Source organism: Rhinatrema bivittatum, chromosome 3 (genome assembly GCF_901001135.1).
Source record: "Rhinatrema bivittatum chromosome 3, aRhiBiv1.1, whole genome shotgun sequence".
In the NCBI taxonomy this organism is placed as follows: domain Eukaryota; kingdom Metazoa; phylum Chordata; class Amphibia; order Gymnophiona; family Rhinatrematidae; genus Rhinatrema; species Rhinatrema bivittatum.
Genome location: NC_042617.1, coordinates 295857784 through 295871741, shown reverse-complemented (window position 1 = coordinate 295871741; position 13958 = coordinate 295857784). Strand labels below are relative to the sequence as shown.

Genomic DNA, 13958 nt, shown 5'->3' with positions numbered 1-13958 from the left:
CAAGGCACAGTGCGTGGTGCGGTACGCGTCCTTCGATTCGGCGGTACGGATGGTGCGGCGCTGCGGTCCGGGAGCCCTCATGGCTAAAGCGGATATCGAGTCGGCGTTCCGGCTCCTACCGGTGCATCCGGATTGCTTCCGCTTATTGGGGTTTCGCTTTCAACGGGCGTTCTTTGTGGATAAATGCATGCCGATGGGCTCTTCGATCGCCTGTGCCTACTTTGAGGCGTTTAGTTCCTTCCTGCACTGGGTAGTGAGCAGGAGGGCGGGGTCCCGGGACATTGTCCATTATTTGGATGATTTTCTCTTCGTGGGCCCGGCGGCATCAGGGTAGTGTCAGAGGGTGTTGGGGCATTTCCAAGGCGTGGCGGCGGAGTTTGGGATCCCACTAGCGGCAGGTAAGACGGAGGGGCCTTGCTCTCGACTGGTTTTCCTGGGGATTGAATTGGACTCGGACAAGGTCGAGCGGCTGCGGGGGCTGGTGCGGGCCGCGTTGGAGCGGCCAAAGCTGACGCTAGTGGAACTGCAGTCTTTGGTGGGCAGCCTTAATTTTGCCTGCAGGGTGATTCCCATGGCGCGAGTGTTCCTGCGGCGGCTGTCGCACGCTATGGCGGGTGTTCGGAAGCATCAACATAGGGTCCGGGTGACTGCACCGATGCGAGCGGATTTGCGGATTTGGGATGTTTTTTTTGAGCAATTCAACGGGTTGGCGTTTTGGCAATCCAGTCCGGCGTCGAACCACGATCTGGAGCTCTTCACGGATGCGGCTGGGTCAGCGGGGTTTGGGGCGTACTTTCAAGGCACCTGGTGTGCGGCTGCGTGGCCGGCAGATTGGGTGGAGGCGGGGTCAACCAAGAATATAACGTTCCTGGAACTGTTCCCTATAGTGGTGGCGCTGCACGTCTGGGGAGCGCGGCTGCGTGACATGTGGGTAGTATTTTGGTGCGATAATCCGGGGTGGTGGACGTTATCAATAAGAGATCGGCCCGTTGCGTATTGGTCTCGGAACTGTTGAGGGAGATGGTTCTGCAATGTATGTTGCTCAACGCGTCAGTGTGGGAAAGGCACGTCCCAGGGGTGGCTAATGGGGTGGCTGACTCTCTATCTCGTTTCAAGTGGGAGTCTTTCCGAGAGTTGGCCCCGGATGCGGACCCGAGTGGGGCGGTCGTGCCATCTTCCCTATGGAGGTTCGGTGCCCGGAAGCCCGGAGCTTGCTGCGGGCTTCACTAGCCCCTTCTACTTGGTCAGGTTACGTGGGGGGGGCGAGGAAGGTGGCTGGGTTTCTGTTGTCCTTCGGGTGGCGGGGCGGTCCGGTGCCGGATGTGGCTCTGGTGCGTTTTCTCGAGTGGGCCAGGGGGGCGGGCTTTTCACAGGCGGCGGTAGGGCGTCAACTGGCGGGGTTTTCCTTTTTTATGCGGGCGCATGGTTGGGGCTTTCCGTCGGGGCGCTTTGTGGTACGGAGGGTGCTGCGGGTTGGCAGCGGGCGGTGGGGCGGGGCCGGACCGGCGTCGGCCGATCACGCACGAGGTCTTGCTGCACTTGTGGGATGCCTTGCCGGGAATCTGCTCGTCTCCGTACGAGACAGTTCTGTTTCAGGTGGCATTCGTTTTCGCCTTTTTCGGGGCGTTTCGGGTGAGTGAGCTGGTGACTAGGTCGGCGAGTAGCATGGATTGCCCGGGGTTGCTGGCCGGTCACGTGGTGGTAACCAGTGGCTCCATGGTCATAAGGGTTCCGCGATCCAAGACGGACCAGGAGGGAAAGGGGGTATCGATAGTCCTTAAGGCGGTTCAGGGTTTGCGGTCTTGTCCGGTGGCCAATGCGGTGCGTTATTGCCGGCTTCGGCCGGCAGGGGCGGGAAGGTTTTTGGTCCACGAGGATTCTCGTCCGTTGACAAAGTACCAGTTTGAAGCGGTGCTGCGGCGCGTATTGGCAGGGGCGGGTCTGGACGCGCGCGACTTCGGGACGCATTCGTTTTGGATTGGCGCAGCGACGTCCGCGGTGAGGGCAGGTCTTGAGGGGGGTGTCATCCAGAGGATTGGTCGGTGGAGTTCGCCTGCGTTCCAGAGTTATGTCCGTTTGGGGCAGGGACTCTGGTGAGAGGTGCTAACGCTATTTTCTTTGCAGGTGCGGCGGTGGAAGGGAGGTCCGTATGGATCGTGGGACACTCCTATACGCACTGGGCGCACCGGCATGCCTGCGGACGGCCATACGGGGCTCACCTGGATCTTGCCTGCCGGGGGGTTCGAGTGCATTGGCTGGGGCGGAGGGGGATGATGTGGGATGAGTTAATTCCCTGCGTCTGGAGGGAGTGCGAGCGGCGGGGCCCACCGCAGTCGTTGGTGATCCATTTGGGGGGGAACGATTGGGGGAAGATGCCTGGCAAGCAGTTTATCTGCATCGTCCGGAAGGACTTGATGACAGTTTCCCTGTTGCTGCCAACCACCATTCTCTGCTGGTCGGACATGGTTATCCGGCCGGCGGAGGCAGAGCGGGTCATCTGGTGGTGGAGCCGGGCCAAGGCCAATCAGCAGATTGGTGCCTGGTTGGCCCGTTTGGGGGGGCGACATATTAGGCATGAGTGGTCGTGGGGTAGCGTAGCGGGGCTGTTCGGCAAGGACGGCGTTCACCTGTCCTTCCTGGGGATGGACCTCTTCCTGGTTTCTATCCAGGAGGTTCTGGAGGGGATATTTCCCCGGCTGTAGGCTGCATCTTTGGGGGTCCCGGGCAGATGCTGCCTGTGTCTTTGACGGAGGGCCCGAGCCTGAATAGTATATTTGGTTGATTGTTAAATCAGGGTTTTCAGCGGAAGACGGTGGTGACAACTGAGGGGGGCTGTTGTCACCACCGTCTTCCGCTGAAAGTGGCGGGAGATGGCCGGCGGGACTCCTTGCAGGATGGCGGCAGGAGTCCACCCGGGGGGGGGGGGGCTCCTTGCAGGCAGGTGGCGGAAGTCCGAACCCGGTGGGGGGGCGAGAGCCGGTTTGTTGAGCCGAAGGCTGGTGGTGACTATTCCTGCCGGGGGAGCGGCGGATGGTCAGAGGAGGGGGGAAGCTGAAACTGCTATTGTGAATATATTGTTAATATATTGTAAATATGGTTAAATTGTATGTTGGGCTCGGGTCTCCAGGTTAATAAAGCTGCGGCCTTTATTTACCCAAAGAAGGTGAAATGTGATTCTTGGTATGGGAATGGGAATGGGGAGCGAGTGAGGTCCTGGATGTCCATATTATGTCTCTGGTGGGATTTTTCAATGGGTTTCAGATCTCTTGGTTTTTCATCAGTGGGAAGAGGAGGGGCTACATCACATTGGTTAATTGGTAGACACTGAACTAAAAAGCTTGTACTCATTTCAACAGTTGAAAGAACAGTGGGGGATACCGGGTTGTAATTTTTTTTGATTACTTACAAGCTTGCCACTATATTTTACAGATTGATCAAGGGGGTAGATGCAATAACCTTTACAGATAATGATTGCGCCCCAGAGTAATAAGTTGTGATATGGGTGAGACACCTGAAAAAAACAACCAACAACTGGAAAGCGGACCTAGGATTGGAGATGGAGGAGGCAGATATTATGGAAGCATTTGCCGCCATCTATCGATACCTGCTTCCAGTTAATCTCATAGAATTTAAATTCAAATTATTGCATTGGGTATATATTATTAGAATGAAGGGAGTTAAGATGCATTTGTGGGATTCCCCTTTGTGTTTAAAATGTCAAATTCTTAGTGTCATATGTTTACAGATTTATATAAGCTAAACAATTTCTGGAGACAGGTACGGGAGTTCTTAGAGCAGTTACTAAACAGATCTCTTCGATGGGATAGTAATATGTTGTATTTACATTTGTTTAAGAGGGATACTGTTTTGCCCAGTGGTGGAAAAAAAATTCTTAGCTGTCTCTCTCATGCTGGCAAAAAAAATCAATCTTGTTGCACTGGCACAACGATGAAATACCCTCCCCTACTGTTTGGAAATTGATGATGCAAAGGCCTGAGACCTTGGAATAGATAAGAACGAGAAAATTATATGGGAAAAAGGCCTTGTTATTTCAAATGAGATATTTTAAGTTACGGGATGAAGTGCTGAAGGTGACCTAAGCGTTATGATATAATTGGATGTGCATCTGGGTGCTGGTAAATTGTTGCTTTATGCTTTTATATATCATGCTTTAGATCTGGTGTGAGTGTAGGTAAGTATAGCTGGAATTTGTGTGAGACAAGATGCCGTGTTTGTGGCATAATGTGGACTCCTGGTCGGAGTGGTGATGACTCCTCCCACGGGGTGGGGGCTCCCTGGGGAACCACAGCGATAGGCTAGACTCAGAAAGCAGACACTGAAGGTGGAAAAGCCTTTATTATACTGCTGTTGATAGATGGTACTTGCTTAGGAATGTTATAGCACTGAAGTCCTGCGATATCCACTATACTCATATAGTCTCTGATGGAGCAGATCTCACCCAAGGTGGAGCAAGGTTGGTAGTGTTCCGCTGAGCGGGAAAACCCGAACCTGCAGGGTGGTAGTGGAGAACTGGAGCATAGAGGTACTCACAGATGAAGTAGTGCTGAGGTCTTCCTTGGTAGCAGGATGGAGAAAGGGACCCGAGGTCCGTGGTGCAGGATACTCTGTACTGGCAAGGCCCTCGAGGAGCAAGTAACATAAGAACATAAGAAATTGCCATGCTGGGACAGACCAAAGGTCCATCAAGCCCAGCATCCTGTTTCCAACAGAGGCCAAACCAGACCACAAGAACCTGGCAATTACCCAAACACTAAGAAGATCCCATGCTACTAATGCAATTAATAGCAGTGGCTATTCCCTAAGTAAATTGATTAATAGCGTTAATGGACTTCTCCTCCAAGAACTTATCCAAACCTTTTTTGAACCCAGCTACACTAACTGCACTAACCACATCCTCTGGCAACAAATTCCAGAGCTTTATTGTGCCACATGTTTATTAACCCCTTCAAAAAAATGAAGCAGATTTGTTAGGCAAGACTTCCCTTGGGTAAATCCATGTTGACTATGTTCCATTAAATCATGTCTTTCTATATGCTGTACGATTTTGGTCTTGAGAATAGTTTCCACTATTTTTCCCGGCACTGAAGTCAGGCTCACTGGTCTATAGTTACCCGGATCACCCCTGGAGCCTTTTTTAAATATTGAGGTTACATTGGCCACCCTCCAGTCTTCAGGTACAATGGATGATTTTAATGATAGGTTACAAATTTTAACTAATAGATCAGAAATTTCATTTTTTAGTTCCTTCAGTACCCTAGGATGCATACCATTCGGTCCAGGTGATTTGCTACTCTTTAGTTTGTCAATCTGGCCAACTACATCTTCCAGGTTCACAGTGATTTCGTTCAGTTCATCTGACTCATTACCCCTGAAAACCATCTCCGGAACTGGTATCTCCCCAACATCCTCATTAGTAAATACGGAGGCAAAGAATTCATTTAGTCTTTCTGCAATGGCCTTATCTTCCCTAAGAGCCCCTATAGCACTGAGGAATCCTGTAGAGAGAGAATAAGACCCCCGAGGAGCGGTTGTCTAGTTAGAGAGAGAAAACCCCGAAGGGTAGATGGAAGCGAGAGGCCCCCGAGGAGCAGGTGCCTAGAGCTTATTAGAGAGCGAGGTAATCCCGGAGGGTAATGGAGACTTCAAGCGTGCAGCTTAGAATCAGGCAGAGAAGTAAAGTGAGGTCCTTGCTAACTTCATTGTATTTTTATTCCCAAGTTTTTTCTTGATCCAAGTTCATCTTCCTGTTCGATGTAATCGCATTCTTTCATGCGTGTTTAATGTTATAATGTAAACTGAAATGATATGTAACATTGCTACATGAATTGCGGTATATAAAAATGTTAAATAAAAATAAAATAAATAAATAAATGGAGCGGAGAGAAGGCTTAAGTACCCTGAGGTACTGACATTATGCAGTGGGGACATGCCCGAGGTTCCCGCCATGACGTGTAGATAAGCGTAGGCAACGTGCGTGTGCGCACACCTAGGGAGGCCACAGGAAGAAGCTTGGCGGACGGGGACGCCAATGGTGTGCTGAAGGTGCCGCGGGACTCGGCACTCAGCACCGAAGGCAATCAACTTCCCTATGGAGGTGGAGATAGGCAAAAGAGAGGTGAGGCAGAGCGGTCGCAGCCATCTGCGCCCAACGGATGCAACACAAGATCTGTTTTTAAAATGGTGAGCTTCGTTCTACTTGTATGGTAAAAGTGCAAAGATGCGGTTAGAAAGGAGACCGTGTGATGCGGTAAACGTGGAAGGTCACCTTCCTTGAGGCTCTGGGCCTGCCCTGGCTCCAGACACATTCCCCTCAGATTGACAGGGACAACTTGCAGATCGCCTCCTGGGGGTCCTGATGCCAAACCACCTACATCCAGAAGATCTTGCAGCCTGCAGTCTCTCTGGGCACTACTCCACTCACCTTGCCTCCGCAGTATGTGGAGTTCGCAGACGTCTTTTCCAAAGAGAGGTCGGAGACACTACCTGAACACCGCCCATTCGACTGCACCATCAATCTCCTTCCTGGCACCACTCCACCTCGTGGTTGGGTATACCCACTCTCGCTGCCTGAAACTCAAGCCATGTCAAATACATCCAGGAAATCCTTGACCGGAGCTTCATTCGTCCATCTACCTCGCTGGCTGGCACCGGCTTCTTCTTTGTGGCCAAAAAGGATGGGTCCTTGCGGGTCTGTATAGATTACCATGGACTCAACGCCATTACCAGGAGAGACCACTACCCATTACCCCTCATCCCAGAACTTCTGGATCGTCTTCAGGGAGCCCGGGTATTCACAATATTGGACCTCGGAGGGGCTTACAACCTCGTACGAAGAAGACCGGTCGACGAATGGAAGACCTCTTTTAACACTCGGGATGGTCACTATGAATACCTGGTGATGCCATTCGGGTTGTGTAACGCCCCTGCAGTCTTCCAACACCTTATGAACGAGGTTTTCCGGGACATGCTCCACTCCAGCGTTATCATATACATGGATGACGTATTAATGTATTCTCTAAGACGCGTGCTCCAGCGGCTACTGGATCATAAGCTATACGCCAAGTTGGAAAAATGCCTCTTCGAACAACAATCCTTGCCCTTCTTGGGTTTCATCGTCTCAACCACAGGCTTCCATATGGACTCCAAGAAGACTACCAGCATCCAGAGCTGGCCACAACCATCCTGACTACGGGCATTGCAGCGATTCTTGGGGTTTGCCAACTTCTATCAGAGCTTCATTCCCCAGTACTCTAAACTAGTGGCACACCTTACCCACCAAGAAGGGAACTGACCCTAAACATTGGCCATCTGAGGTGGTCGAGGCCTTCAGGGCCCTGAAGGAAGCCTTCCTACAAGACACATGATTTCGACACCCGGATCCGTCTCGCTCCTTTGTGGTGGAAGTTGACACCTCTGATACCGCCGAGGGGACCGTGTTAAGCCAGTACTCTGATAAGGGGGGTCCTACTACCATGCTTGTAGTTTTCACGATGGTTCTCCCCAGCTGAAAGTAACTATAATATCGGGGACAAAGAGCTCCTTGCCATCAAGATGGCGCTTGAAGAATGGCACCAGTGGCTTGAGGGAGCCCAACATAACACTATGGTCTTGATGGTCCACAAGAATTTCGAATACCTCTGCCAAGTTCAACGTTTGAACCCCCCGTCAAGCCCGGTGCTCACTATTCTTTAGTCGATTCGACTTCATTCTGCAGTACTGACCTGCTTCAAAGAACGTACGGGTGCATGCTCTCTCTCTAGATCCTTCGAGACTGAGGACATTCCTGCAGTGCCACATTACATTTTGGACCCAGGAAAGGTTTGCCTGGCTGCCATTCAGACGACCCCTCCCAGGAAGACTGTGGTTCCTCTCCGTCTCAGGTGAAGGATTTTGTCATGGGCCCACAACTCCCTCACTGCCGGGCACCCTGGAAGGGCACGCACTCTGGACCTATTGCAGGGCATGCACTCTGGACTATTGGTGGGCACGGATGTAATAAGATGTCCGTGGTTACGTCGACTCTGCCCAACATGTGCCCAGCAAAAAACCCTTGACTGGACACCTCTGGGGCCTTCTACAACCTCTACCTGTACCTAAGTAACCATGGACCCATCTTTCAACTGACTTCATAATGGACCTACCCTCGTCAGCGGGCAACCATGTCATCTGGGTTGTCGTAGACAGATTCTGGAAGATAGTCCACTTCACACCTCTTCCAAAGCTTCCCACGGTCCCCGAACTGGCCCGACTATTCACCCAGCACGTCTTTCACCTCCATGGACTCCCGCAATACATTGCCTCAGATCCCGGGGTCCAATTCACACCTAACTTCTGGAGGTCATTATGTAAAAAATTCAATATCCAGCTCGACTTCACCACTGCATACCACCCGCAGGGCAATGGCCAGGCCGAACGGGTGAATCAGACCCTAGAAATCTTTCTCCGCTCCTTCATGAACGCCAGGCAAGATGAATAGTCCACCCTTCTCCCTTGGGCAGAGTTCTCCCATAACTCCCACACCAACTCCACTACCGGCACTTCACCATTCAAATTGGTCTATGGCAGACAACCAACGCCACCACTTGCCACACCTCTATCTGTGCCCTCGCCGTGGCTCAGCTCACTGCCCAACAACTTTTATCCCTATGGACTAGCACTCAGAACAATCTCCTTCAGGCAACACAGCAGGCCAAGAAGATGGCCAACAAATATAGATGCCCAGCACCCCCTTTAGTCCTGGAGACCGAGTGTGTCTCAGTACTCGCCACATCCGCCTTCGGGTGCCTTCAATGCATCTAGCCCCTGATACTTCGGGCCCTTCTCCATCACCGAGAGAATTGGCCACTTGAGACTTCCATCCTCCCTGAGGATTCACAATACATTCCATGTATCCCTCCTGAAACCTCTCGACAGAGAAGGATCAGATCTACCAAATCAAGGAGGTCCTAGATGTCAGACGTCTACGCGGAAGGTGGGAATATTTAATCACTTGGGAGGGGTTCGGACCCAACGAAAATACATGGGAACTCGCCTCCAACATCCTCGACAAGAACCTACTCTGGCAGTTCCACACCACTCATCCAAAGAAGCCTGGACCTTCTAAAAGGGGGCATAAAGGAGGGGGTATTGTTGGGATCCCTGCCCATAGACGACCCCATCCGGGTCCCCTCACCATCCGGAATTTGTCTGGCGCAGGGCACGGGTGTCGGTCAAAACACTAATGGTGCCAAAGGAGGCAGGAAGAAGGGAATTCCCAAACTTTCGCTACTATAACTTAGCCTGTTCCTTAAGAGCTCTAGGAGACTGGCTGACGAGCACCAGCAGCTTCGCGGATGTAGATGAGGCTGTGGCGGTATGCCTGTTTGTACTGAGCTTCCTTGTGCATGCGAGCAGGGGAGAGCTCCCAGGCAGTCTTGCCAGCAATATTTTAGTTCAATACATGCAATATGCTTGGCACAAACTGCAGAAGCTGCTGGGATTGCCGTGGAGATCCAGCCCGTGGCTCCCTATTTGTGGCAACCCGAGGTTTCCAGCGGGAATGTCTATGAAACCTGTATCCCAATGGGATTTTGCCTCCCAAATTTGCTTCTACGAATTGATTGATCTCTCCAGTAACAATATGTTCTCCTTTCAATATTGCCAGGAGAATTTCCATTTTCAGGCCCAGATTTTCTAGCAGTATCTCAAGCTTCAGAGCTTCATTACCAAACTCATTCAGCTCACAAGGAGGCCTTTCACATCTGGTCCATTTCAGAGGTTGCTGGTACTATACCAGAAAGGGAAACAGACAATAGCTAATCTCCATAAATTCCTTCACTCTGTCACATCTTATGCTACATTACCTACATTAGCTTTGGTCTGGGCAACAGACTGAGGATGCGCAATAGAGGGTGAAGACTTGCAAGATTGCTCTTGATCAAAACCAGACTATGTACCTTCTATCTCAATTTGGGAGCAACAAATGTGTATCATTCACAGAATTGTAATTTCCCCATATCGTGCTTACCAAATGCGATTAATACCCCGACCGAACTGCCGTAGATGTCCAGAATCCAGGGCGACACTCAGTCATGGCCTATGGGATTGTCCGGTTATTCAGCAGTTCTGGGCAGAGATCAGGACATTTTATAGTGACGAGATACAAATAGGATTTCCTGCACGAGCAGCCCTATGTATATTGGGGATATTGCCTGAAGATATCTCTGGCACTAAGTTTGCAAGGTCCCTACTTGTCAGAGGCCTCTGTGTTGCCCGGTGCTGTATATTGAGCAGATGGGTGGAGGGAGATTCTCCCACGCTATCCCTTTGGCGAATAGAAATGCTCGATTTACTTTTAATGGAATAGAAATCATGGAATTTGGGTTTGGAGGGCAAATGCAAGAAACGATTTCCATCTATCTGGGGGCCGTTTGTAACCCAGATGCCTGGGGAGGTGCAAGCCAGATTCCCTGGGATCTGTGGTGGCCAGACAACCCCTGAGTCATCCTATGCCTGGCCAGGAACCCAAATCATCGAGATACTCACTGTGTGTGAAGTGCTTCCCTCTTTACTTTTATTTTTAACTAGATTGTCTTGGTGAAATTCATTAAACGACCAGTTTGCAGTGAGCTGGGGGAGGGGGGGTGGATGGGGGGGGTGCATACTTTCTTTGGGAAGGATTTTCTGTTACAGGGATTGTATGATTTCCGCTGGGTTTGCATTTTCGAATGTTATATATTGTTTGTTTAAAAAATTGAATAAAGATATGGATTAAAAAAAAGTGCAAAGATGCTTACTTGTTTTGTTTGTGGTGATTTTACTGGTGTAAAGCCGACTGTATGTCTAAATTCTCAATAAAACTTACTATACAGGGAATGTTTACACCAGCTCTTTGTCTCCTCTTGCTGTGTAACTTCTCAGAGCCATTCCACCTTACTTTTCTGAACAAATCACCAGGCCTGTTTAGTGAAACTGGAAGCTTGGTGCTATGTCCGCTGCAGCTCTAACTTCTTCATCCCTCCCCCCCTCCCTCTCCCCCATCAGGCAAATGATGCTATCGCTTTAACATTTTTTGCAGAATTGGGCAAAACTTACACTTTGCTGTCCTCCCTTCCATTTCAAAATCTTCAGAATACATCTCTTATTTCCCTAGCTTCAATACAGAATTCTTTCATTCTTCATTGTCATAGCCTGAACATGATTTCTGTGTTAATACTTAGCTTGTACAGTACTCATGAGACCTGCATTCATTAACCACATTTATTATATATTTTTTAAATCAATCCTTGGAAATACCGGAGCAACTTTATCTACACTGACCTTCTATGCAATTATTATTGAACCTCTCTATCACTGATTTCTGTAGATATATTCCTGTAATTTTTCCCAACTTCCCGTGCTTAGGGATCAGGTACAATGGTATCATGTTTTGCCCATCCCTCCCCCCTCATCAGGCCTGGACATGACTGCTGATTCCCGTCATCGGCTGAACTGCAGTTCTTACCCACCTCACACCCCCCCCCCCCCGCCCCCGCCCGTGGCTTGCCCTAGAGCATTAGCAAGAAATCTTAACATGGTGGCCTGCTGGCCTCAGATGGGTCTCTGGGGCTTAATTTTCCTTGCACTGAAGCATTAACAAGGAGCCCGGCGTGACCACAGAGTGAGATTTGGCTGGTTTTTTTTATGCCTCTTAATTGGAGAGGGGCTAGAGCAGCTAAGGATGAGAAGCTCTCTAAGATTGTTCAGAAAATGGTCTTGCGGCTGGTGCCATGGAGATCATATATGGATGAACTGGAGATGGGGGCCCAGTTCTCTCACTGCTCTTTGCCTCGGTATGGTAGGTTGATTTAATCCATGTGCTGCATCACATGAGAATGGTGATCCGGATAACACATAGGAAATCTTGACAATGGATTCAACAATCTCGAGGTTTCCAAGGATCAAAGTAGGTATCTGTCCACTAATATTTTCCAGTCCCTGCAGACAATAACAACATGGGTTCTGCAGGTGCCTACCATTCCCTTGTCTTGTCCTAAATAATGTCTGCTAAGCTCTAATAGCATCCACCATTTGGTTTATGGCTCCTGCAGGTGCTTTAATTGAGGGCATGAGAGTACTAATACCCTTAGGGGCGGATTTTCAGAGCCCTGCTCGCGTAAATCCGCCCAAAACCGGGCGGATTTACGCGAGCAGGGCCCTGCGCGCCGGGAAGCCTATTTTACATAGGCCTCCCGGCGCGCGCAGAGCCCCGGGACTCGCGTACGTCCCGGGGTTCTCGGAGGGGGGCGTGTCGGGGGGCGGGGCCGGAGCGCGCGGCGTTGCGGGGGCGTGTCGGCAGCGTTTTGGGGGCGGGTACGGGGCGTGGCTACGGCCCGGGGGCGTGGCCGCGCCCTCCGTACCCGCCCCCAGGTCGCGGCCCGGCGCGCAGCAGGCCCGCTGGCGCGCGGGGATTTACATCTCCCTCCGGGAGGCGTAAATCCCCCGACAAAGGTAAGGGGGGGGTGTAGACAGGGCCGGGGGGGTGGGTTAGGTAGGGGAAGGGAGGGTAAGGTGAGGGGAGGGCAAAGGAAAGTTCCCTCCGAGGCCGCTCCGATTTCGGAGCGGCCTTGGAGGGAACGGGGGGAGGCAGCGCGGCTCGGCGCGCGCAGGCTATACAAAATCGATAGCCTTGCGCGCGCCGATCCAGGATTTTAGTGGATACGCGCGGCTCCGCGCGTATCTACTAAAATCCAGCGTACTTTTGCTTGAGTCTGATGCGCAAGCAAAAGTAGGCTGATCGCGCTTCTTTTAAAATCTACCCCACATTCAATAAACATACACATGGTTAATGCAACTCCAACATTGCTCTATGCTTCAACGGCAAGAGGAAATGTGGGACAAAGGATTTGCATTCATAAATAAGCATGGGAGTAGCTTGCTTGTTGCGGCTGTTACTACCCAAACCAATTAAGCCTGATACTTCACTTTGAATACATATTCAGCACAGTTCATTGCTTCAACGGCAGGGGGGAATGAAGATAAGAGGATCTACATTCAGACAACTACCAACAAGGACTAAATTGCATAGTCTGGGTAAACAAATAAGCGTGGGAGTAGCTTGCTTGTTGCGGCGGTTACTACTCTGAACCAATTAAGCCTGATACTTTACTTTGAATACATATACAGCACAGCTCACTGCTTCAATGGCAAGAGGGAATGAAGAAAAGAGGATTTATATTAAGACAACCAACAAGGATTAAATTGCACAGGCTGGGTAAACAAATAAGCATGGGAGTAGCTTGCTTATTGTGGCGGTTACTACCACTGTTCTCTACATCAATGGCAGGGGTGGAAGGAAATTAGAACCAAAAAATTACCAATAAGGGCCCTGACATCAGCGGTCAGAGTAACAGATAAGTATGAGAAAAATAACTGTGAAAGCTTGCTGGGCAGACTGGATGAGCTGTTTGGTCTTCTTCTACCGTCATTTCTATGTTTCTATGTTATGTTTCTTTAAGAGTCTCATGGCAGAAGTTTCTATATAAGGTGGTATGTTGATACAGAGGGTGCTGTGGGGGTTAGGGGGCATGGAGTGATGATATGAGTCACAAAGTACAGTATGGTAGTACCATGCCAGTAGAAGAAGGAGGATTCTTTCCTCTGGTACTATAATAAGAATAGTAGACATGTAAAAAAAAACAAAAACATTTTTAGCATCTAGCAAGAGAGAAAAAAATGCATGGATGGTGGGAGACCCAGTTTATTTTGAAATGACCTATGTCAATAGGAAATGGGAAATTGCCTCCTCGCCATTATCTGTAGGCAACACACATTGGGAGCTAACCCACCCAGCATCCTTTCTACAGGAAACTGGAATTCATCCCTTGTGACTTTCATAGACACCACCTTCCTGGGATACACCCAACTAGTCAATTGGTACAATTCTTTGCTTCTTTCAGCGTATTTTAGATAAGCAATAC

General features: G+C 50.2%; 1 long non-coding RNA gene across 1 annotated transcript in view; it reads right to left on the bottom strand.

Moving 5' to 3' along the window:
- LOC115087603 overlaps positions 1–13958 on the bottom strand; it is a 129418-nt gene that overhangs the window by 19291 nt on the left and 96169 nt on the right. The window lies entirely within an intron of this gene.